We start from the raw sequence: 25,599 nt of genomic DNA, 5'->3' as shown, positions 1-25,599 counted from the left end.
GTCTCGCGATCCGGATGACGCCCAGCGCCAGCGCCGTCTCACGGTCAGGCTAAGTGGTGGGAAATCGACGACTACGCTCACGAAAGTAGACTCCTAGGCCTCACGTGGAAAACATGTGAATGGGGTTAGTAACACCAATAGAAAACCATCTATTCGACTCCAATGAAAAATAGGTACACGGAATGTTAGAGGACCCTTGTACCCTGGGAAGCTCCAACTGATTGAGACTGAAAAGTGAAACTACAAGTTAGATTTACTAGGATTGTTCGAAACACATCGGCAAGGCAATGGCTTCTTCAGCATGGTTAATGAGAAATATGGTATTTATATTTTTGGGCTGGATAATAACAGCGCAAATGGTGTTGAAGTTATTAACCTTCAATATTTCGCAGTTATTCAAAGTCATACTCAGCTTGCAATATTTGGCTTATTCCATTCTCTTTGAATCATTATATCTCCACTTGTTTTCATTTGTGGTAAGCTTGGTCCTTTCTTGCCGGCCTCGTCGTGTAGGGGTAGCGTGCCTACCTATTACCCGGAGGACCCGGGTTCGATTCCTGGCCAGGCCAGGGATATTTAGCTGGACCTGAGAGCTGGTTCGAGGTCCACTCAGCCTACGTGATTAGAATTGAGGAGCTATCTGACGGGGAGATAGCGGCCCCGGTCTAGAAAGCCAAGAACAACGGCCGAGAGGATCCGTCATGTTGACCACACGACACCTCTTAATCTGCAGGACTTCGGGCTGAGCAGCGGTTGCTTGGTAGGCCAAGGCCCTTCAAGGGCTGTAGTGCCATGGGGTTTGGTTTCTAGTCCTTCTTTAAAGTAAGATGACCTCGTAACACAAAAGTAGACGACAGTGAGTTGTATCTAAATGGATGACTACAGAACGAACGACTAAACTGTGTGGCGTTCCTGAAGGACCTGCACTTTGACCTCTTTTATTCATAATCTACATTAATTACATTTCTTATCTACTGAATAACTGCAACTATCACCTTTGTGCTGATGATCTTCAAATATAATCACACTATAAAGTCGCTGACATTGAATCAATGCATTCGGTTTTAAATTCCATTAGTTCATATGCAATAGAGACCTGCCTATCAATTAACCCGAAAAACACAAACAATCGCAATAGGACAACCTAGGCTTTTGAATGCCCTAAACTTAACACGTCTGCCTACTTTGGTGCTCTGTGGTGAAGTTATAATTGCCAGGCTGAGTGGCTTACACGGTTGAGGCGCTGCTGGCCTTCTCACCCCAACTTGGCAGATTCGAAACTGGCTCAGTCTGGTGGTGCTGAAGGTGTTCAAATATGTCAGCTTCGTTCGGTAGATGTACTGATAAGTAAAAGAGCTCCTGCGTAATAAATTTCCAGCATCTCGGCTCCTCCGAAAACCATCAGAAAGTAGTTAGTGGGATGTGAAATGATTATTGAAGTTACACCTTTTCAAAAACGTAAAAACCCAGGTGTCATCTTGAATGACGCATTAAACTATAATTAGTACATAAGAAGTGTCTACAGAAAAGTATGCCCATCTATTCATCCCCTAAGAATTAAATAATCCATCTTCCGCATAATATTAAAACAACATTTATTCAAACACTTTTTTCCAATAATTACTGTGATGGACTAACCGACGCAACTGTAGAAGAAACTTCAGAAGACAATGAATTCGTGCATACGATTCATTTTTTCTTTGAACGTCGGGACACATATCTGCTCTTACGTATTATGAGAAGCTATCCTGTCTGAAAATCGAAAATCTGAGAAATATGCACATTGCGACGTTAATATTTCGAATGTTGAGCGAATGTACACCTGAATACCTATCCTCAAATCTTAACTGTCTCTCCTCTATCCATGGGCATAACACCAGACCGACATGTACCCTTTAGTAACACATTAGTATGCTGCCGCTCTTTGCAGGTGTCTCGGCAAGGCTATGGAATTCACCCCCTTGTCAGTATACGAAATACCATTTAATAGCCTCATTTAAGCGGTCTTTTCGAAGTTTACTCTGAAAAACGTGAATGGCTTTTATGATTGTTAAAGTGAATGAGAGCAAGTATGATGTAGAGCTATCGTTAGGTTAAAAAGTATTAATCGTTAACAAAATCAATATTATAATGCTACTTTTTTGCTAGTTGCTTTACGTCGCACCGACACAGATAAGTCTTATGGCGGTGATGCGTAGGAAAGGCCTAGGAGTTGGAAGGAAGCGGCCGTGGCCTTAATTAAGGTACAGCCCCAGCATTTGCTTGGTGTGAAAATGGGAAACCACGGAAAACCATCTTCAGGTCTGCCGACAGTGGGGTTCGAACCCACTATCTCCCGGATGCGAGCTCACAGCTGTGCGCTCCTAACCGCACGGCCAACTCGCCCGGTAACGATTAAGTAATAGTTTAGTTTAACATCAGTGGTATTGATAGTGTGTTCAATGTGTTAGCTTTGAAATGGCGTATTTTTTGTATGCATAAAGAGCTATGAGTGTTTAGTGAGTGACTTATACAGTATAACAGCGTGTATTCATTGTGCTGTGCTATACGAAGCATTAATCTGTTAAAATCCTTGTCACGTCTCACTGTACAAACTACTGTTTCATAATTTTCTGCCTACAAAGTAACAGAACAAAAACAAGCGGTCAAGCCTTACAAACCCACCGCTGCCCAACATTTATGAGCACCTGATAGTTTCGCTAGGGTTCGGTATTTAAATGTTTGCTACAGTCCGTCCACGATGGGTATGTTGAGCCAGAACTGTTATTTTCTACTCATGAGGCAAGGGTGCGCAATAAGCGCTTGCAGAGTTATCGGGCCTATGTTTTTCGATGAAACAGTAAATGCTGGCAGGTATATAAAACTATCCCAGGCCACTTTCAATAGCTGACAGAAGAGGAAGGGAGTAATGGCTACTTTATGCAAGACAATGCGACGGCATGCTCTGCTGATCGGTCTATGGAGATAATGCAGGAAATTTTCGAAGATCGTGTGGTTAATTATCCCGCCAAATCTCCCGATTTAAATCCCTATGATTATTAACTGTTTGGGATGCTGAAGGTAAAAGTGTATGTGAACAAACCTCACACAAGAAAACTACATGTAAGTGCGGCCAGTATCCAGAATTCGGGAGATAGTAGGTTCGAACCCCACTGTCGGCAGCCCTGAAAATGGTTTTCCGTGGTTTCCCATTTTCTCACCAGGCAAATGCTGGGGCTGTACCTTAATTAAGGCCACGGCCGCTTCCTTCCCACTCCTAGCCCTTTCCTGTCCGTCCTGTCGTCGCCATAAGACCTCTCTGTGTCGGTGCGACGTAAAGCAAATAACAAAAAAAAAAAAAAAACTACATGAGGGCATTGCACAAGTTATTTCGAACATCACACGGACTGGCATTCGCTGAGCGTCTGCAAACCTGTTTACGAGGTGTCAGGCGTGTTTGGCAGATGAGGGACAAAATTTTGAACATCAAGTGTAATGCAAGGTAGATTGTAGACTAATAGTTTCACTAGAAAGAACTTTCTATAGATGAGAATTGCCGCGATATATTGGGGGATGGAGGGAGGGGTGAAAGCGCGCTTTATACCGGCTAGAGACTGAGGGTCGTTGCACCAGCCGTGCCGTGCTCTGAGTTGTGCTGCGACCAAAACTTAAAAACCGGTATTTTTTATATGTTAAATCGAATAATTTCATGTTATTTCTCAGAATTTTGATAAAAGTTACAAAAATGCCACCATAAAGAAAATCGGTCGGGAGAATGACACGGATGTCACAAATAAGAAGATCCAGCAGAGAAACAGAAAATACTGAGCAGCGTGAAGCATGACTTCAAACTGAATGCCTCAGAGCCTCAACTTCAAGAGCTACTGAAACATATACACGACTTCAAACTGAACGCATCAGAGCCTCAACTTCATGAGCTGCTGAAACATCTGAAGAGCGCGACGCACGACGTGAAAATAGACGCTTATGATATAGAGGATCAAGAGATGGACGAAGAACAGTTTGAAATTGGAAGCATTTCATTATGTTAAACACTGTGATTACAGCACGCAACCCAGTGTCATGGTTGCCAAATTGATAAAATGTGTTTGCATTGTCGTACTTTGAGGTTCCCGAAGGAAACTCAAGGAATGTGTTGTTCGAATGGCAAAGTCAATTTGCCAACTCTGGATGAGCCACCTGAACCGCTCCTAACTTACGTATCTGGAACTACTCCGTTGTCCAAGAACTTCCTCGAACACATTCGAAAGTACAATTCATGCTTTAAAATGACATCGTTCGAAGCAACACGAATCGCGAACGATGGAGCCTTCGTGCTCACATTCGAAGTACAGGGACAAATTTATCATCAAGTCCGCTCACTTCTTCCGTTACCCTACGGGGGGAAATAAGTTTCTGCAAATTTGTTTCATGAGCGATGGGCAGGCTGAACAACGTTGTACGATTCACCTTGGAGCTAAACGTGAAATCATCAGAGAATTGCATAACTTATTCCACGACCGAAAACATTTGGCGAAATTATTTCAAATCGCATTAGAGCGAATGCCAACGGATGATCACAAAGTCGCCAGCAGAGCAGATAGAACACGATCAGCAAATATGAAAGACGTTTCAATGCTCCAGCGATCGACGAAGTGGCAATCGTAATGGTCGGAACAGGATTTGATTTTCGGGACTTCATCATCAACAGACGGGATGAGTTCCAATAATTTCCATACGAAGTTGAATTTAATCGAGCTAAAATTAGCTTAAAAGAAATGAAATTATTTGTCTTAAAGTTGTCGTTTATGGATTTCCATGCGTATCGCATTATGATTAGAGCACAAAAATCAACCACGTCCTGAAATGCCGTCAACTCTTTCATCAATTCATTGTTGACATGCAGGCCAAAATATAGAGTGAACGAAATTTTTTCAACTATCTCATTCAAAGTAAACTACGTGCCTAAGATTACATTCACCTGCGAGGTCTAATTGCCAATGATAGGCAAGTGATCATACTTCTAGTTGCGTTTACTGGCAGTCGGAGACAAATACATGAATATGTTCAGGATGCGATGACATATGTGTGAATATACGGACGTCCAGATCCAGATAAGTCTTACAGCGACGATAGGACAGGAAAGGGCTAGGTCTGGGAAAGAAGCGGCCGTGGCCTTAATTAAGATACAGCCCCAGCATTTGCCTGGTGTGAAAATGGGAAACCACGGAAAACATCCTCAGGGCTGCCGTCAATGGGGCTCGAACCCACTATCTCCCGAATACTGGATACTGGCCGCACTTAAGCGACTGCACCTGTCGAGCTCGGTAACCTGATCTTTTCATCAAGTTCACATGCAAACCAACTTGGACTGAGATCACTCATTTTCTTTTGTCTCGGCCAGCATCATGTCATCGACATGATCTCACCGACAGAGTTTTAAAGCAAAAACTAACGCGTCTCATCGATGATTACCAAAAATCGCATCTACGGAGAAACACGGTGCTGGATGTATTCCATGAATGGCAAAAGTGTGGCTTGCCACACACACACACATCTTAATTTGGCTGAAGGACAAAATTTTTCCTACACAAATTAATGATATTATATCGGCTGAGCTCCCTGATCCACAAGGCGATCCTATACTGTTTGAAGCCAACAGTAAAATTATAATTCACGGACCTTGCGGGCCAATGAATCGCGATTCGACATGCATGGAAGACGGAAAATGCACCAAGAAATACCCAAGATATATGTGCCGAGAAACGCAAACTAGTAGTGACGGATATCCGCTGTACAGACGGCCCAAACGAAACGATGGAAGACAGAGCCACCATCAAAGTTAAAAATGTTGACATCGAAATCGACAACAGATGGATCGTGCCATACACACCGTTGCTGTCAAAAATTGGCAAGGCCAACATCAACGTGTATTACTGCAATTCTGTGAGGTCAATCAAATACATTTGCAAATACGTCAACAAGGGCAGTGATATGGCAGTTTTAGGACATGTGAATTGCTCCAGCGGATGAATTCATAACATTTAAAATGGGACGTTACATCAGCAGTAATGAAGCTGTCTGACGAATTCTAGGTTTCTACATTCACGAACGCTATCCGATTGATGTACATATCAGCGTTCACTTGGAGAATAGCCAGCAAATCCACTTCACGGAAGACAACGCAGTGCAAAGAGCGGGACAACCATAGAATATAAAACTGACAGCCTTCTTCCTGTTGTGTCAAATGGATGATTTCCTGAAAACGTTGCTGTACCACTAAGTCCCAAAATATTACACTTGGAACAAAAAGAGACAGGTGTTAAAGAAAACAAGACGCAATAGTTCCTGGATATGCCGGTCTGAGTGCGTCTGATGCTTTAGGGCGAGTATATATTGTTCATCCCAATAACGCTGAATCCTATGTCTTGAGAATGTTGATCCACACTGTCAAGGGACCAACATCATTTCAAGTCATTAAAACCATTGATGGTGAAGTGTTTGAGACATACAGACAGGCATGTCTCAAAATTCACTTGATTGAATATGACAAACATTGGTATCCTATGTTAGAGGAAGCATCGCTTACGTGTCTCCTGCATCAAATACGCACTTTGTTTGTGATCATTTTTGTCACAAGTGAACTATGTAGTCCAAGTTGAAAGTGTTTTTTTAAGACTTTATTTGTGAAGTACAATATGATGTTTTATTTATTATGACCTAACCTGTACTGTTATTTGTAAAGCATGATATAACGTAATGACCTAACCTGTACTGTGTAAGATTGGTGGCATGTGCATTTGTAAATAGTAGAATTCTGTTCTATATTTCCTGGAAGGATCCAGAAAGTTACGTGTATTATGGAACAGGGTGTGTTGTTTTGTGGGTAATGTATTCTAGAAAATATTTCTGACAGTTCTGGAAATACGACATTCGCGATCAGGCGTATTCTAGAATGTTAGTCAAAGTTCGCGACCGAAAGTAGGGTTGTGATTGGTGAGTCTAGGTGGAGATAGGAAACTCGTGCACGCTGATTGGCTGCTCCAAGGCCGGAGTTTCCTATATATAGAGAGCGAGGCAGTGTTCGAATTAATTCGGTATTCTGAATTCTGTCGGTCTTGGTCTATCTGTCTGTCTGTGAGCAGCCTATCTGGTTGACGTCCCCCGGTTACCGGGATGGCACTCCTTTGGGTAAGCACTCTTGAATTCCGTTCCTGCTAAAATTTCCGTAATGTTCCGATTTGCTTTTCATACAGGAGTCTGCCCTAACCTCGCCTAGATTCGCCAAATTAGTTACTTATGACGCCTTAGTTTTCAGCTGGGCTTACCTGTTCGTTTCCGAGGCATTCCCATTTCTTGTTTCACTAAAGTATGTAGATTGTAGTTTAATATTATTTCCCTTGGGGTTTGCCTTTGGTAGTTCTGTATCACTTGAGGTGCGCTAGATTTTGGAGAACCTGTTTCACTTCACTGTAAATTGCATTGTACAACTGCATTGGTAACTAGCTGTATAGTTGATTTGAAATTTGAATTTACACTGCTACGAAAATATTATCAAAAAAACCTCTAAGCTATGTATATCACAGAACTTATAGTTCGTAACTTGGAATTGTATTTGGAATGTATTTGTAAAATTCTTTTGAAAATAATATTTTTCAAATCTAAGGATCATGGCGATTTATTTCGGAATCCGCAATCCAAGCCATATCCATGCCTCTGGTAGGTTCCCAGCCTTTTCCACCTTCCCGGTTTGTTGTCCACTAGTTGGCCCTACTGATGTTTACGTACATGTTTTGTAGGAGATCCGCGTAATGCCAGCTAATGTTTTTCCGAGTGTGTAGTGATTTCTGATATTGTGTAGTTGTTCTTACCTTCCCCCTTTACTGTGTTTGTGCCTTGTTTTGTGTTACCACTGTAATAGAGGTAACAATTTTGACAACTTGCGCACCGTCTGATCCGAAAAGTCTCTGGGAAACGCACAGAGAAAGCGTAAGTGAAGACATACTTTTACAAAAACGATATGGATATACAGTTTGCAGATCATATCTTCGATCAAGAACTCATATTACTTTACGACAGGTGTATATCCATCAACAGCAAAATTCTGTGTCAGCTCTGATTGCCTGCACCAAATCGTGATACAAGTGGTGTTCAATACAGAGACTTACGTCGTGAAAAACAATACGACGTGGATCAGCTGCGAATGTTAGTTGAGACTCAAGAAATACTCTTAGTCGATGACCAAAAACTCGCAAACACCGTAGTGCAATACGTCACAAATGGCAACGGAGGTCTGATTTTTCTTGATGTACCAGGAGGCACAGGTAAACATTCCTGCACAATTTGATACTCACAGGAGTTCGTAGAGAAAAATGACATCATGGGGCATAAATCAATGCTACTCGATGCAGGACGCACAACACATTCAGCTCTCAAACTATCGAAACCAAATGAAGACACAACTCCTACTGGCAACATAGGACCTCGGGAACTTCCACGGCATCGAAGACATGCAAAATCATCATCTGGGATGAATGTACGATGGGTCGTAAAAAGCACCCGAGGCTATCGATGGTACTCTGAGAGATTTGAGACTGATTGACCTTCCAACGGGGGGAGCTCTCTTACTGCTAGCGGGTAATTTCCATCAAACATTGCCAGTCATCCCTAGGTCAACAAAACCTGGTGATGAACTCAATGCTTGGCTGAAAATGTCACATCTTTGGAGAAACATCAAGGAAATCACGCTGTCGACCTACATGCGTGTTCATTTACTCCAAGATACTTCGACGCAAACATTTTTCGAGCAACTGTTTTATATGGTCAACGGCAAATTTCCAATGATCCTTGCAAAACGCGAAATATCATTTCCATCCAACTTATGCCAAATGTAGTCATCAATTGAGGATGTCGATAAGATGGCTTTCCCGCATATTGCAAAAAACATCAAGAATCACGACTGGCTCCATGAACGGGCAATCATAGCTTCGAATAATGACGACGTCAACAGAATCAATGATCATATTCAATTGATAATTCTCGATGACCCAAAGACTTACACATCTGTTGACACAGTTGTCGACGAAGATCAAGCGGTGAATTATCCAATAGAATTCCTAAATTCATTGGAACCATCTTGCATGCCACCGCACAAATTGACTTTAAAGTTTATTCACCGATAATTCTACTTCCGAATTTAGATCAACCGAAGCTACGCAACGGAACCAGACTTGCTGTCAGAAAACGTCACTGAGGTGAAAATCACCAGGGGCAAAAAAAAAAAGGACAGGATGTTCTGATTCCGCGCATCCCAATGATTCCCACGAATTTGCTATTCGACTTCAAGTGACTACAGTTTCCAGTGCGCTTAGCTTTTTCAATTACAATCAATAAAGCCCAAGAAAAATCGCTAAGCGTTGTTCGAATGAATTTGGTAAAACAATGTTTTTACATGGTCAACTGTATCTTGCATGCTCCAGAGTGGGAACGCCGAGGAATCTGTTCATTTTCGCACCAGATGGAAAAACAAAGAATGTTGTGGTCCACTCGCGTTGCAATGAACGCCGTGCATCATGCAAACCACCTGGCATGCCACCGCATAAATTTAGTTTCAAAGTTGACCCACCAATAATATTCCTTCGGTATTTAGATCCACCGAAGCTACGCAACGGAACCACACTTACCGTCAAAAAAATATTACCGAACGTCTAATACTATATACATTTTACACAAATGCAAGTTTATTTATCTCTGAGCTTTCGGATGTGGCAGGTAGTCACTCTAAACACTGAGTAATGATACTCGATGATATTTTAATAGATTGACCACAAGGTCGGGATGACATTATCTCATTAGGCCATACTATTTGTTGGCCATCATGGTTATGGAATTTAGGCAGATGCGTTATATTTAATGTAGTATACTCCCAGACCACAAAAAAAATGGATTACGGGAGGCTGTTCTTCCTTGGTGCAAAGATAGAGGGGCGCCGCCATCTTTACGTCGCAACAGCGCAAGCGGTACTGATCTGATAACACTGAAACCTACCACAGACGAGGATAACGGTGCCATCTAGCGGCTGGTGAACACACAACGCCATAGAGACAACCTAAAGATAATTAGAGCAAAATTTGCAGAAACTTATTGATTTGCCTACGTACTTTCTCCTCAATAAGCTTATATTGATATTCGTAATGTACTAAATACAAATGCTAATATCTGAAAATATTGAGTGTAAGTGAAGAGGCTGAATATTAGAATAGAATGTCCGAGTAATTATACCATTCAACTAAATACCATTTTCAAAGTCGTCTTTTTCCTAAAGGAAAGTTGGACGAACATGTTTAAAAATTCATTTTCTTCAACTTCCGCTTCTTTGGTGTAGTGGTTAGAGTGACTACCTGCCACACCCGAAGGCCCGGCTTCGATTCCCGGCTCTGCCATGAACTTTCAAAAGTGATAGGAGGGCTGGAACGGGGTCCACTCAGCCTCGGGAGGTCAAGTGAGTGAAAGTGGGTTCGATTTCTACCTCAGCCATCCTCGAAGTGGTTTTCCTTGGTTTTCCACTTCTCCTCCAGGCAAATGCCGGGATGGTACCCAACTTAATGCCACGGCCGCTTCCTTCCTTCTTCCTTGCCTGTCCCTTCCAATATTCCCATCCGTCCACAAGGCCCCTGTTCAGCATAGTAGGTGAGGTCGCCTGGGTGAGGTACTTGTCCTTCTTCCTGGTTGTATCTCCCAGTATGCCCAGGTGTGTCTCGCTCAAGGACATTGCCGTTGAGGCGGCAGAGATGGGATCCCTCGCTGAGTCCGGGGGGAAAACTGACCTGGAGGGAAAACAGATTAACAAAAATTTTCTTCAACTCTTGTAATTGGAAAGGACTCAGAAGGTACTTGCTCGAAGTTTGGGCCGCTCTGTCCGGCCTCAAGTTCAAACACGTGGTAGCCAGCCCCTTTTAATACGAAGACTGCTGCTACCAGCACAACAAACATGTCAGAAAATTGCCGATGTACCGTGCGCTGCAAGGCATCGATTAGGAAATGCACCTCATGAGATCAATTCTGGAACACTGTAATTGTTTCACTGTTTTAATGCACAGTCCTTTTTAAGTGGATATGCAGGCACTGTTACTCCTTGAGAATGATTTTATGTGTGTACATTTTTTTCTAACTTTATGAAGTGATGAAGACTGAGTTCGCACACGAGTTCATCAACCTAAACAAACGTTCGTTAATATGTTACTAGCATTTGCTTGTGGAACTGACACGGATAGGTGTTATGGCGACGATGGGGTAGGAATGGGCCGGGAGTGGGAAGGAAGCAACCCTGGCCTTAATTAATGTAGGCCTACAGCACCAACATATGCCAGGTATGAAAATGGGAAAGCATGGAAGTGTTCTTCAAGGTTATCGACAGTGGGGTTCGAACTCACTATCCCCCGACTGCAAGCTGATAGCTACGTGACCCAAACCACGCAGTCACTTGCTCTGTAATTGGGATTCAATTGATTATTCTATTTATTATTGTAACTTAGTGGAGTGATAAGAACTCGAAGACCGTACACCTATTAATCTACCTCTATGAAATGTGGTCATACTGACACCTGCTCTATTTATCTGCATGTTATTTTCCCTTAAAATTCATAGGGTTTATACTAGTATAAGCAAAATGTATAAATAATATTTTCTTGTAATGATATTCTTCCCAAAACTTTACATCAATATAATATTCCTGTCACATTTATTCCTTCTTGGCCAATACCATGCAAAATTACGTATGCCATGAGGAAGAATACCTTTCGGGAGAAAGTAACTTCAGAGTAGGAAGATCAATGAATAGTAAGGAGGATATGATAATAAGAAATTTAAGTAGTATACTTCTCTGATGAATTGCCTATTCTTATTGCAGTTTTGAATATCATTCTTATTTTATTATTAATATTATTATTATTATTATTATTATTATTATTATTATTATTATTATTATTATTATTATTATTACTGGTCCGCTGACGGATTTCCCGTGGAACGCAGAGGTGAAAGAAGGTGCCGGGGTGAATGGGTCTAACTACAATGTAAAGAATATAATTTAAAACTTAAACTGAAGGTTATATTTTCAGAACTTTAAACTTAACAAGTTTTTCATGCCAATATTACAGGTATAAGTAGTAATCATTAGACAAGATTGGGAAAAAACCAAGATACAGAACCTGAACTCTTTGGTCTTTAAGCACCTAGTTTTACAATTTTACAGAAGGAAGAGGAATTATTTAATGAGGGCAGATATCCCCTAATTCAAGAGCACTTGCTCCCTAACTCACAGTATCTAGCCTCCCCAGAGGCACACTTTACAGTTACCAAACTTGGAAAAGAGCTAACAGACTCTCAGTTTCTTCTAGCATATTCAAGGCAATATCCGAAAATTACAATCACTCGCCCATCAAGGCACAACTTACAAATTGAAAGGTAATGTTATACAGGGGTATCCAGTACCCAACCTACAGGGCCTTTGCGGGAAAGAACAGGTTAAGTAAATGGCCCTAAACACAAACTGAATGGAGGCGTATACTTACACTCCTAGATATGAACACTAAAACAACCTAAGGGGCTCTAGGCCTATGAAACAGGGGTTATTCCCAAACTACTGAGGTGACTCGTATAGAATTTACATTACCATAATACAGAATAAGCAACAGTTATGAAACGTAGTCACCTAAAAAAAAGATAAAGGGGAGCTCGAGAGGGTACATCACTCTCTATCCCCGATTTACAGTTAGAGATTTATGAAGGTTTTACATTTGCCGGCAGAAAGTTACATTTTTAGAAAAGAAGGTTACATAGTTAACGATTCGGACCTTTCCCTCGGGTTAAACTGCGGAGTTAGCAAGAAAGAAAGATGTTATGTGGCCATAACCTTGTAGATGTACTGCTGACCGAAGAAAGAGGCCGCCCGCCTCCTGCTTTTTCACACACACTTAGTAAGATGACGATCAATTGGCCAAGAAACGTGAAAAGCCGGAGTTCATAAACCCTCAGGGAAAGTTCGAGATCATTCAGGAATAGGCCCTAAACCAGCCACACCCTCTCAATTTAATTGGTTAAATTCAAAGTTACACTTCAGGATCGAACAAGAAGCCTGTGATAGGTAGAAAATTAATTACAGAAATTACGGATTGGCTAGATTCAAAACTGTCGGAAATCGAAAGGAAATATTGCCAACCCAAAAATAAATGAACATCAATCTGTTAAAAAAAAAACCTAGAAATACAAAACTTCTTTACATGATAAGTTCTTCCACCTTGCACCAGGGTGCATGACCATAGTTTTTAGTAGTGCCACCTGTAGAAGAATGTCCGAACTTGTTGATGAATGTCAAACAAAACAAGTAGAAATTCACTCTGGCTAGGTAACTGCACAATAACAAAATTTCTCAATATTTAGGTGGTGACATCTTCTGATTAAAGTTCCAAGTTGGTGTAGTTTCAGTTTCACTGTTTCACCAATAGTGGAGTTCATTTAGGCGCTAGCTTTGAATGCGCGGCGTTGAGGTGTACCTCCCGGTACAATTGTGATTATTATTATTATTATTATTATTATTATTATTATTATTATTATTATTATTATTATTATTTGCTAGTTGCTTTACGTCGCACCGACACAGATAGGTCTTATGGCGACGATGGGACAAGGAAGGGCTAGGAGCGGGAAGGAAGCGGCCGTGGCCTTAATTAAGGTACAGCGCCAGCATATGCCAGTGTGAAAATGGGAAACCACGGAAAACCATTTTCAGGGCTGCCGACAGTGTGGTTCGAACCTACTATTTCCCGAATACTGGATACTGGCCGCACTTAAGCGACTGCAGCTATCGAGCTCGGTATTATTATTATTATTATTATTATTATTATTATTATTATTCACGGACGATTTGAATGCAGATAATCCAGTTCAAGAGAGTGTGTTTCCAGTTCATTGTATGTATGTAACATTTCAAAAAACTGGATTTAGATATCTCTGGATATTGTATGCGTTTAATGTCGAAAAAGACATTTTAATAAATGTAATATTAATAGCCCGCCTCTGTGGTGTAGTGGGTAGTGTGATTAGCTGAAACTTCCAGACGCCCGGGTTCGATTCCCGGCTCTGCCACGAAATTTGAAAAGTGGTACGAGGGATGGAACTGGGTCCAATCAGCCTAGGGAAGTCAACTGAGTAGAGGTGGGTTCGATTCCCCTCTCAACCATCCCGGAAGTGGTTTTCCATGGTTTCCCACTTCTCCTCCAGGCAAATGCCGGGATGGTACCCAACTTGAAGCCACAACCGCTTCCTTCCCTCTTCCTTGTCTATCCCATCCAATCTTCCCCTTCCACATCAAGTCCCCTGTTCAGCGTAGCAGGTGAGGCCACCAGGGAGAGGTACTGGCCATGCTTGCCAGTTGTGTCCCCCGACCCAAAGTCTCATGCTCCAGGACACTGCCCGTGAAGCGGTAGAGGTGGGATCCTTCGCTGTGTCCGAGGGAAAAACCAACCCTTGAGGGTAAGCAGATTAAGAAAGAAATAATAATAATAATAATAATAATAATAATAATAATAATAATAATAATAATAATAACAGATTTATTACAGCCAATGGACAATTTAAAAGCACAGAAACAATTTAATTTTCTTAACTATAGTACACGAGAGATCTAGTTACTTTCGAGACGTAGAGCAGATGATATCTGCCACACTCATTGCCACAGAGGGTGCAAATGCGCTTGTTATCCGGTGAATGAAAAGACTTAGTTTTACATATTCGGTGATGGAACCCATGAACTGCAAACCGCGTCATTGTGTGCCTGAGAGTTCAGCTAGTTTTCGTCCATCCGTTGTTCATAGCATCAGTGCATAGATTCCTAGAAGCTTGCTCGTTCCTCTCTTCTTTTATTTAGATGTTTTTACGATGCGTAGGTTGTTTGTATGTGAATTTCTAAATTCAGTTCCTTTACGAAGAAGGGTTTCTCTGTGAGTTCTTACGCCAGTCTTGTAGGTGTAAGGTAAGGGTGTGTTCTGCCCGAAGGCAGGTCCGAACCTCCGCAGAGGTGTGCCTGAGCCGGAGTTTACGTACGGTACGGTGGCCAGTTCCGTTCCGCTTCTCCATTCCCTTAACCCACACCAACAGCGCGTGGCAACCCATCCAAATATTGACCACGCCCAATGTTGCTTAACTTCGAAGATCTCCCGGGATCCGGTGTTTCAACACGGCTACGGCCGTTGGCCCTTGTAGGAGTGAATAAATGTAAATCCCAGTGAAAAAAATAATTTTACGTGAGGTCTGATAAGAGATTTTCCACCTACACCTGATTGATTATTAAGATGTCCTAATTCCCCGCATGTTCGTATAGCATTGGTAGGCTGTGTGAGCATTATTACATGAAATATCTACATTGAACTCCATAGAAGAAAAATTTCTGGAGGCGCCGGGTATCGATCCCGGTACCTCTCACATGCTAAGCGAGCGCTCTACCATCTGAGCTACGCCCCCAGTCTGCTAGAAATTACAAGCATAAACGTCTTTACCGACCGCAGTATATGATAGTTATATCGGTTATTGCCAGAGTGCGTGCAGCTGTTGGCACACAACCACAACCACACCTTGTGCGACCGAAACTTTCTCTACCGCTGTGGTGGGGCTTGAGCAAGTTCGGGGACGTCCGCTTCTCCGGTAACATTCATCAGCATTATTGTTGACGGTGACTTTCCGCGACGACTTGACCGTCCAAAGTACTTGAGTTACATTCTGGGGTGCTGAATAATGAAATTCAAAACGTCCATATTTCTTAAACAAGATGTAATATTATTGAACACAAGTTTACGTTAAGGTTCAAATCCCAGCATCTTTGTAATAATGTTATTGGCTTTACGTCCCACTAACAACCTTTTCGGTTTTTGGAGACGCCGAGGTGCCGGAATTTTGTCTCGGAGTTCTCTTACGTGCCAGTAAATCTACCGACACGGGGCTGACGTATTCGAGCTTTTTCAAATACCACCGAATTGAGCCAGGATCTAATCTGCTAAGTTAAGGTCAGAAGGCCAGCGTCTCTACCGTGCGTGCCTGTCTGTCCTGCTCAGCGTCTTTGTGTATATGGTAAGAAATATAATTCAAATAATTGTTCCGAAACATTAATTTGTATTCACTTTCTTCTTCAGTTACTGTAAACCATTACCCATCATGTTTGACGAGCGATCTCTTGCACATCTCTCGGTCTTTCCTTATTTAGCTAATAGTTAAAACGATTGAGAAAAGAGTAACCATCATAACAGCTACAACAATACATGAAATAGTTTGTTTTAGTAACAATAATTCATTACATTGAAAACGTTTGGATCTCTTGAACGATAATCCCTACCTGACTACCATACTCGTAAAGTCTATGTGGTCTGAGACGGTGGTTATCGGGTTCGAGTCCCGTTGAAGGAAAATATTGTCATGATCAGAATGTCAGGGTGGAACAGGCGGTGGTATACAATTCTGATGATGATAGCTGTTGTTTAAAGGGGCCTAACATCTAAGATCATCGGCCCCGGTATACAATTCTAATCACTAGATTGTACGCCAAAAGCCTGGATCGATTCCGAACCTTCAAGCAGTGTTCTTGTAGAGCGAGGTCATATGACGATGTTGATGGTCATATGTCTATCGGACAGGGGCGTAAAGCATTCAGCATACGCCTTGGGTGTTAATCGATAGAAGTATGCTACGATCTGACACCAGGTTTCACCCTCTCCCTACCTCATTATCGTCATCATCTCTCCTCCAGACGCGTCAAATAGAATGACCTGCACCATGCTAGTCAGTTATGTTCTCAGATCCTCCGGCACTAAGAACCATACGCTAAATACGGTACCAAGGGAAAATAGTGCGTGCTACTGCAGGATTTACACTTTTAAAGAGGTAGGTGGCCGCCTCTGTGGTGTAGGCCTAGTGGTTAGTGTGATTGCATGCCACCCCCGGAGGCCCGGGTTCAATTCCCGGTTCTGCCACGAAATTTGAAAAGTGGTACGAGGGCTGGAACGGGGTCTACTCAGCCTCGGGAGGTCAACTGAGTAGAAGTGGGTTCGATTCCCACCTCAGCCATCCTCGAGTGGTTTTCCGTTGTTTCCCATTTCTCCTCCAGTCAAATGCCGGGATGGTACCTAACTTAAGGCCACGGCCGCTTCCTTCCCTCTTCCTTGTCTATTCGTTCCAATCCTCCCATCCCCCCGAAAGGCCCCTGTTCAGCATAGCAGGTGAGGCCTCATGGACGAGGTACTGGTCATCCTCCACAGTTGTATCCCCTGACCCAGAGTCTGAAGCTCCAGGACGCTGCCCTTAAGGCGGTAGACGTGGGATCCCTCGCTGAGTCCCAGGGAAAAGCCAACCCTACAGGATAAACAGATTAAGAAGAAGAAGAAATAGGTAGGGGAATTTGATTATACAGTATATTGTGTGATGATGAGTGAGCGATAAGAAATGTAGTGAAATCTCCACGAAGATGCTGTTTGGGAATTCAAGAGCACTGAGAATGTGAGAAAGGCCAAAACTGAAATGATCGGATAGTAACTGGATGGATATGAAGCTGTTGGGTCTGGAGAATTGCAGAAATGGTGTACAAAATGCGGAATAATAGGAGAAAACACAACATTCCAAAAATGAAAAATGTGACATAAAAGAAGAAAACGTCTATTATGTTAAATATAACTTAATTCTATGTTACTTATTGCTATTAACGCATTCCTGCACTGTTTGACGTGCATAAGTTGCCCAGAGTATAATTATTTTAATATTTCCACATACTGTATATTCGATAGATGAATACAACACCACATCAGGAGGCCCTGGCTCGATTCCCGGCTCTCCCACGAAATTTCAAAAGTGGTACGAGGGCTGGAACGGGCTCCACTTGATCTCGGGAGTTCAACCGAGAGTTCGAATCCCACTTCAGCCATCCTCTAAGTGGTTTCCCACTTCCCTTCCAGCCAAATGCCAGGATGGTACATAAATTAAGGCCACTCCCGCTTCCTTCCCTCTTCTTTGTCTATCCGTTCCAATCTTCCCATCCCCCCACAAGTCCCCTGTTCAGTATAGCTGGTGAGGCGGCTTGGACGAGGTACTGGTCCTCCTCCCAGTTGTATTTCCCCAACCCAAAGTCTCACGTTGTAGGACACCGCCTTTGATGCGATAGAGGTGGGATCCACTCGCTGAGTCCGCGGTAAAAAAAATCAACCCTGAAGAGTAAACGGATTAACAAAGAAAGAATACGACGTAGTATTAAAATAGTTTGATTAAACACAAAGACAGACTTTTATAAATAATACGTTCAAACAAATCAGAAATTGCGGATTGAAATAATGTGTTACAATACATTCATTATAATTAACTCCTGTAGTAATATATAATTGTCCGCCTCTGTGGTGTAGTGGTTAGTGTGATTAGCTGCCACCCCCGGAACCCAGGGTTCGATTCCCGGCTCTGCCACGAAATTTGGAAAGTAGTACGAGGGCTGGAACGGTGTTTACTCAACGTCGAGAGGTCAACTGAGTAGAGCTCGGTTCGATTCCCATCTCAGCCATCATGAATGTGGTTTTCCGTGGTTTCCCACTTCTCCTACAGGCAAATGCCGGGATGGTACCTAACTTAAGGCCACGCCCGCTTCATTCCCTCTTCTTTGTCTACCCGTTCCAATCTTCCCATCCCCCCCACAAGTCCCCTGTTCAGCATAACTGGTGAGGCGGCTTCGTCCTCCTCCCCAGTTGTATCCCCCGACTCAGACTCTGAACATCCAGAACACTGCCCTTGATGCGGTAGAGGTGAGATCCCTCACTGAGTCCGAGGGAAAAACTAACCCTGGGGGGTAAACAGATTAAGAAAGAAAGTAATATCTAATGTTAAGCATTGAATGTCTATTTCCTTCAACATTAGCACGCTATTCATTTCAGATATTAATATTCGGATGTTTGTTATCCCAGTCCAGGCAATTTATTTGAATTTATTTGTACAAGACTAAAACTGATAAACTATTAAAAATTCAGAACTATATCTCTTACCTTTAAGAAAAGCTGGATTCATATTTTTGTAAACATATCTCTTTCGGGCCATAGACTTCAATATTTACTTTACTACAAGCCATTTTTGTATCCTTGATAAGGAACAAAAAGATGTGCTTTCTCACACAATATACAACTACTTCCCCCTGGTCACGGTAAAAGTGAAATGCCATATGACCTACGGAGAGGCCTGGTGCAGGTCTTTTGATTTCACGTCCGTAGATGACCTGCGCGTCGTGATAAGGATGAAAAATACAAAAATACACACAGTCCCCGTATCAGGGGAATAAACCAATTGTGGTTAAAATTTTTGACACTGCTGGGAATCGAACCCGCGACCTCTGTGAATAGGATTAGAAATCAATCTACTATCTTTCATCCCTTTAATAACAACACAAAAATATATAATATCGACTGAAGCTTCTCTGAAATACTTCCTAGTCCAAACACTAGCCTCGGGACCCCTGTGACCAAAGTTCAGCAAGCTAACAACTTAGCCATGGAGGCGGACTTGGTCGCGGTGAGACGGCATAGTAGCTAGCCCCTAGTAAGAACGAAGGGTGACATTACCCGCATGACAAGAGTGTCAAAGAAGTTGCCACAGAGGCCATAAGGCGGTAAAGTAAACATTTTTAATGTCTCTTCGGGATGTTATGTTATATCCGTCGACGTATCAACTGCCCTTCAGCCTTTGTCAAGACTAATTTAGACATCAACTGTAAAAGCCTTCATTAGTACACTGTAACCTACTTAAATAATTCTTTCAGTTTGTCACGCTGATCCTATACTGACGGCGGTATGGACGCGGAAACCACGAGATTCAACTGATTCTGTTTGTTTATAAATTATTTCAACTTTATGAAGTCATGAAAACTAGATTCTTCTTGCATTTGAATTTACCTCTGGCGACTTTCAATATTGGATCACTTGTTTTTCTAGTCTACTTGGGTTTTCCCTAGCAGCTCATAATGTCTCCGCGTGAGTATTTGTACACGATTTATTATAATAATCTTACTAATCTTTTCTATCACAATTATTCTTTGGATTTACTTCTACTGGGGAACTCTTTATCTAAACATCTATTAAGGCATACTAATTTCCTAGAGTGTCGTCGACCTTAGCAATACTACAAGTTTCAAAGTAGAAAGGATCTTATCTAACTAAATGTTAACAAAATAATAATAATAATAATAATAATAATAATAATAATAATAATAATAGTAATAATATCCAGTTTGAACACAAAGGCCGTCCGCCTCTGTGGTGTAGTGGTTAGTGTGATAAAATGCAACACCCGGAGGCCCGGGTTTGATTCCCAGCTCTGCCACGAAATTTGAAAAGTGGTACGAGAACTGGAACGGGGTCCACTCAGCCTCGGGAGGTCAACTGAGTAGAGGTGGGTTCTATTCCAACTTCAGCCATTCAGAAAGTAGTTGTCCGTGGTTTCGCACTTCTCCTCCAGGCAAATGCCGGGATGGTGCCTAAGTTAAGGCCACGGCCGCTTCCTTGTCTATTTCTTCCAATCTTCCCATCCCCCCGCAAGGCCCATGTTCAGCATGGCAGGTGAGGCCACCTGGGCGAGGTACTGGTCATCCTCTCCAGTTGTATCCCCCGAACCAGAGTCTAAAGCTCCATGACACTGTCCTTGAGGCGGTAGAGGTGGGATCACTCGCCGGGTCCGAGGAAAAAAATCGACTCTGGAGGGTTAACAGATAAATAATAATAATAAGAAGAAGAAGAAAAGGTATTTCTTCCATGGAAAACCACTTCGGGGGTGGCTGCGGTGGGAATCGAACTCCCCTCTATTCAGACGAACTCCCAAGGCTGAGTGGACGCCGTTCTAGCCCTCGTATCACGTTTCAAACTTTCTGGCAGAGACGTTAATTGAACCAGGGCCTCCGGGGGTGGCAGCTAATCACACTACACCACCAAGGCGGACTCATGTATGATCCGATAGACGAGATTTCCATTTGCTGCTGACTGCTTATTATTCGAATGTTCCAGAATTCTTACGTGAATAATAACGATAGAAGAACGCTAGCTGGTTCTAAGAACACCATTACGTGACAGAACAGCACAGATGTCCAAGGAACAAAAATACCTGGAGGCGCCGGGTATCGATCCCGGTACCTCTCACATGCTAAGCGAGCGCTCTACCATCTGAGCTACGCCCCCAGTCCGTTCTGCTTAATATTATCGAACCTCTTATCTAACAGTTCTTTAAGTTACTTCCATTGTGCGCGCTGCTGTTGGCACAAAACGAACTGTACCCATTTGATAACCAGACCTTGTATGACAGATACTTTCACCGGCGTTGTGGTGGGGATTGAGCAAGGTCGAGGAGGCCGATTCTCTCATGTGTAGTGTATAGTCTACTCATCCAAGCGCAGGTTGAACTGAACAGACTGTAGTTTTATACGAAGACCAGACGAGATTTTTTTCATTTATTATTATATTATTATATCTCCACTAAACTTCATATTTTGAGTCTACTCATCCACGAGTAGATTCAGATATGAATATTATTTAAGAATCACTCAACAGACTGAGGGTTTATGGCAATACAGGAGAGTTTTTCAATTTTCTCTCAGTCTATTGATTATATCTCGACCAATCTTCATATTTACAGTCTACTCATCCAGGAACTGGTTCCTATATGCACATCATTTAAAATCACTCAATAGAATGGGGATTTATGGGAATACAAGAACCTATTTTCAGTTTTCTCTTACACTATTGATTATATGTAAAATCCGGAGACTGAAGCTCCCCTTTATTTTCAATTTTGTTGTTGTCATGTGCATTCGCTTACTTTTTAAATCATCATCATCATCATCTGTTTACCCTCCAGGTTCGGTTTTTCCCTCGGACTTAGCGAGGGATCCCACCTCTACCGCCTCAAGGGCAGTGTCCTGGAGCTTCAGACTCTTGGTCGGGGGATACAACTGGGGAGTATGACCAGTACCTCGCCCAGGCGGCCTCATCTGCTATGCTGAACAGGGGCCTTGTGGAGGGATGGGAAGATTGGAAGGGATAGGCAAGGAAGAGGGAAGGAAGCGGCCGTGGCCTTACGTTAGGTACCATCCCGGCATTCGCCTGGAGGAGAAGTGGGAAACCACGGAAAACCATTTCCAGGATGGCTGAGGTGGGAATCGAACCCACCTCTACTCAGTTGACCTCCCGAGGCTGAGTGGACCCCGTTCCAGCCCTCGTACCACTTTTCAAATTTCGTGGCAGAGCCGGGAATCGAACCCGGACCTCCGGGGGTGGCAGCTAATCACGCTAACCACTACACCACAGAGGCGGCTACTTTTTAAATGCCGGAGAAAATTACTATTTTCTACCGGCTTCATGCTCTGCAACCAGTGACGGACATTCTCGCAGACATACAGTTATCTGAAGGATGCATAACAGGAGAAAATCAAAGGATGCATAATATTTCGCTCGGCTTGAAAATTAATCCCAGCTAATGTAACTGAACACCTTGGAAACATGAGGTAGAACCATGCCCTTTGGTGTCTGTCTGTCTGTCTGTCTGTCTGTCTGTCTGTCTGTCTGTTCCTAAAAGTGAAAAACTGCTGGACATATTTCAACCAAACTACGTATTTTTAATCTACTCACTCAGGATTACCGAGCTCGATAGCTGCAGTCGCTTAAGTGCGGCCAGTATCCAGTATTCGGGAGATAGTGGGTTCGAACCCCACTGTCGGTAGCCCTGAAATTGGTTTTCCGTGGTTTCCCATTTTCACACCAGGCAAATGCTGGGGCTGTACCTTAATTAAGGCCACGGCCGCTTCCTTCCCAGTCCTAGCCCTTCCCTGTCCCATCGTCGCTATTAAGACCTATCTGTGTCTGTGCGACGTAAAGCAACTAGCAAAAAAAACCACTCAGGATTGTGTTTCAGGTGCATGTATTATTATGGTCATCACATGGAGTAGGTATTAATAGGATGAATGTTCCGAAATATTTTTGTTAACATTAGGTCTTTCAAAAGACTGTAACCGGGCTGAGTGGCTCAGACGGTTAAGGCGCTGGCCTTCTAACCCCAACTTGGCAGGTTCGATCCTGGCTCAGTCCGGTGGTATTTGAAGGTGCTCAAATACGACAGCCCCGTGTCGGTAGATTTACTGGCACGTAAAAGGACTCCTGCGGAACTAAATTCCGGCACCTCGGCGTCTCCGAAGACCTTAAAAAGTAGTTAGTGGGACGTAAAGCAAAATAACATTATTATTATTTATTAAAAGACTGTATATAACAAACGTTTAAGCATATGTTCCTTTACGCAATGTGCCTATTTATCGTAGATGATTACGTAAAATTGGGTATTTATTCTAAGGCCCGTGGGACATGACATGCATGTCACTTCAAGTTGGGCAATGGGGAAAACTAAAGAGCCATTTTGCTATTTTCGATAGGGCAGATATTAAGGGAGGTATCATCGAAGTCAGAGTGCCACGCCACTGGTCAGAGATACAATACGCAACCTGAGAACCATAAGGAATTTCACACGACTTCGGACCAGGAACTGTACCGCACAATAAATTCGGAAATCATCCTCATTGTCTGTCTCGACTTTGTTCAGTTTCATCATATTTCATGTTACTGCCACGCGCTTCCATAGGAAAGTACCATCTTAACATGTCGCATGAAACGTATGAATAGAGCCATGCTACTTCTCATGAATTCCTGGAGGAAACATAATCCTCCGCAAATTCCCATGCGAAGAACGGGTACAAATGTTAGTCTCTCTCTCTATATATGTGAAGCTATGTGTGTTTGTCTCGCATGGACTCCGAAACTACTGGACCGATTCGCTGAAAATCTCACAATCTGTTCTTATTACTCTTGGGACGGTTCAGAAAGGGGTTTTAATGAAATCCGATGGTTAGTTTGAGTAATTTTATGTAAATCTAATTTAATTGCAAAGTCGCACCAAGACTGGCTCGGCTGGATGGACAGATCGTCGCTAGGAGACAGCAACGTACTCTGTATCATGACAGTCGGCCAAGAAATGCTGTACATAGCAGGATGGGAACACGCCACCATGTTTTCTTGCTAGGAGGTTCATGACCGTGCCTGTTATTTGGAAATAGCAATCCAACATGCCGTGATCGAGATGTAATGTTATAGGACCAACTTTGATAGGTCTGCCAAGTTTGAAGAATGTAGTTGTGCATTAGTTGTGAAGAAATATTTAGGGAACTGTGAAAAATGTAGATTATCAACTGTGGAATGACACGAGTTATCACCCACTCCTAATGAATGTATGTTTGTACGTAAATGACAAATCTCCACCTAAACCACTGGAGCAATTTCAATTAAACTTTGTACACTTATGACTTACTATCTGGACACGAGCACTGTGGGGGTAAGACACCCTTAGAGGTGGGGTTGGGAGTGAGGTATAAAAATAATCTAATATAGTGTCGAATCCAAAGTTTTCGGGGTCCCTGAGATAAGTGGTGGCACTCCGGATTTTTGAATAGTTCAATTTCAGCCCCGCTTGGCATGGGGGTAAGAAAGTGTAAAAGAGAAATGCCCTAAATGATGGAGATAATGCGCCGAATCCATAGTTTTAGAGACTATCAGAGCGATACTGATACTGATAGTGATCGTTTTCAGTTATATTTAAATTTCACCCCCTCCCCTAGGGGTGTGTCTTGAATACTTGTATCAATCAATCAATCAATCAATCAATCAATCAATCAATCAATCAATCAATCAATACTGATCTGCATTTAGGGCAGTCGCCCAGGTGGCGGATTCCCTATCTGTTGATTTCCTAGCCTTTTCCTAAATGATTTCAAAGAAATTGGAAATTTATTGAACGTCTCCCTTGGTAAGTTATTCCAATCCCTAACTCCCCTTCCTATAAACGAATATTTGCCCCAGTTTGTCCTCTTGAATTCCAACTTTATCTTCATATTGTGATCTTTCCTACTTTTATAAACGCCATTCAAACTTAATCGTCTGCTAATGTCATTCCACGCCATCTCTCCGCTGACAGCTCGGAACATACCACTTAGTCGAGCAGCTCTTCTTCTTTCTCTCAATTCTTCCCAACCCAAACATTGCAACATGTTTGTAACGCTACTCTTTTGTCGGAAATCACCCAGAACAAATCGAGCTGCTTTTCTTTGGATTTTTTCCAGGTCTTGAATCAGGTAATCCTGGTGAGGGTCCCATACACTGGAACCATACTCTAGTTGGGATCTTACCAGAGACTTATATGCCCTCTCCTTTACATCCTTACTACAACCCCTAAACACACTCATAACCATGTGCAGAGATCTGTACCCTTTATTTACAATCATATTTATGTGATTGCCCCAATGAAGATCTTTCCTTATATTAACACCTAGATACTTACAATGATCCCCAAAAGGAACTTTCACCCCATCAACGCAAAAATTAAAACTGAGAGGACTTTTCCTATTTGTGAAACTCACAACCTGACTTTTAACCCCGTTTATCAACATACCATTGCCTGCTGTCCATCTCACAACATTTTGGTTTACAGCTTTGCTGCAACATACACACATCGTTGAGAGCTATTCTG

At 42.5% G+C, this 25,599-nt stretch overlaps 2 non-coding genes across 2 annotated transcripts; both read right to left on the bottom strand.

Annotated features, from left to right (window-relative positions):
- Nucleotides 1-15,425: 15,425 nt before the first annotated feature.
- Nucleotides 15,426-15,498, bottom strand: TRNAA-AGC (transfer RNA alanine (anticodon AGC)). Its single transcript has one exon. It is a non-coding gene; the product is annotated as a tRNA-Ala (tRNA).
- Nucleotides 15,499-21,142: 5,644 nt separating this feature from the next.
- TRNAA-AGC (transfer RNA alanine (anticodon AGC)) lies at nt 21,143-21,215 on the bottom strand. The gene has a single exon. It is a non-coding gene; the product is annotated as a tRNA-Ala (tRNA).
- Between the last annotated feature and the right edge of the window lie 4,384 nt (nt 21,216-25,599).

This window comes from Anabrus simplex, chromosome 4, assembly GCF_040414725.1.
Source record: "Anabrus simplex isolate iqAnaSimp1 chromosome 4, ASM4041472v1, whole genome shotgun sequence".
Taxonomy (NCBI): domain Eukaryota; kingdom Metazoa; phylum Arthropoda; class Insecta; order Orthoptera; family Tettigoniidae; genus Anabrus; species Anabrus simplex.
Note: the sequence above shows the minus strand (reverse complement) of the source record. Positions and strands in the feature narration are given on the sequence as shown.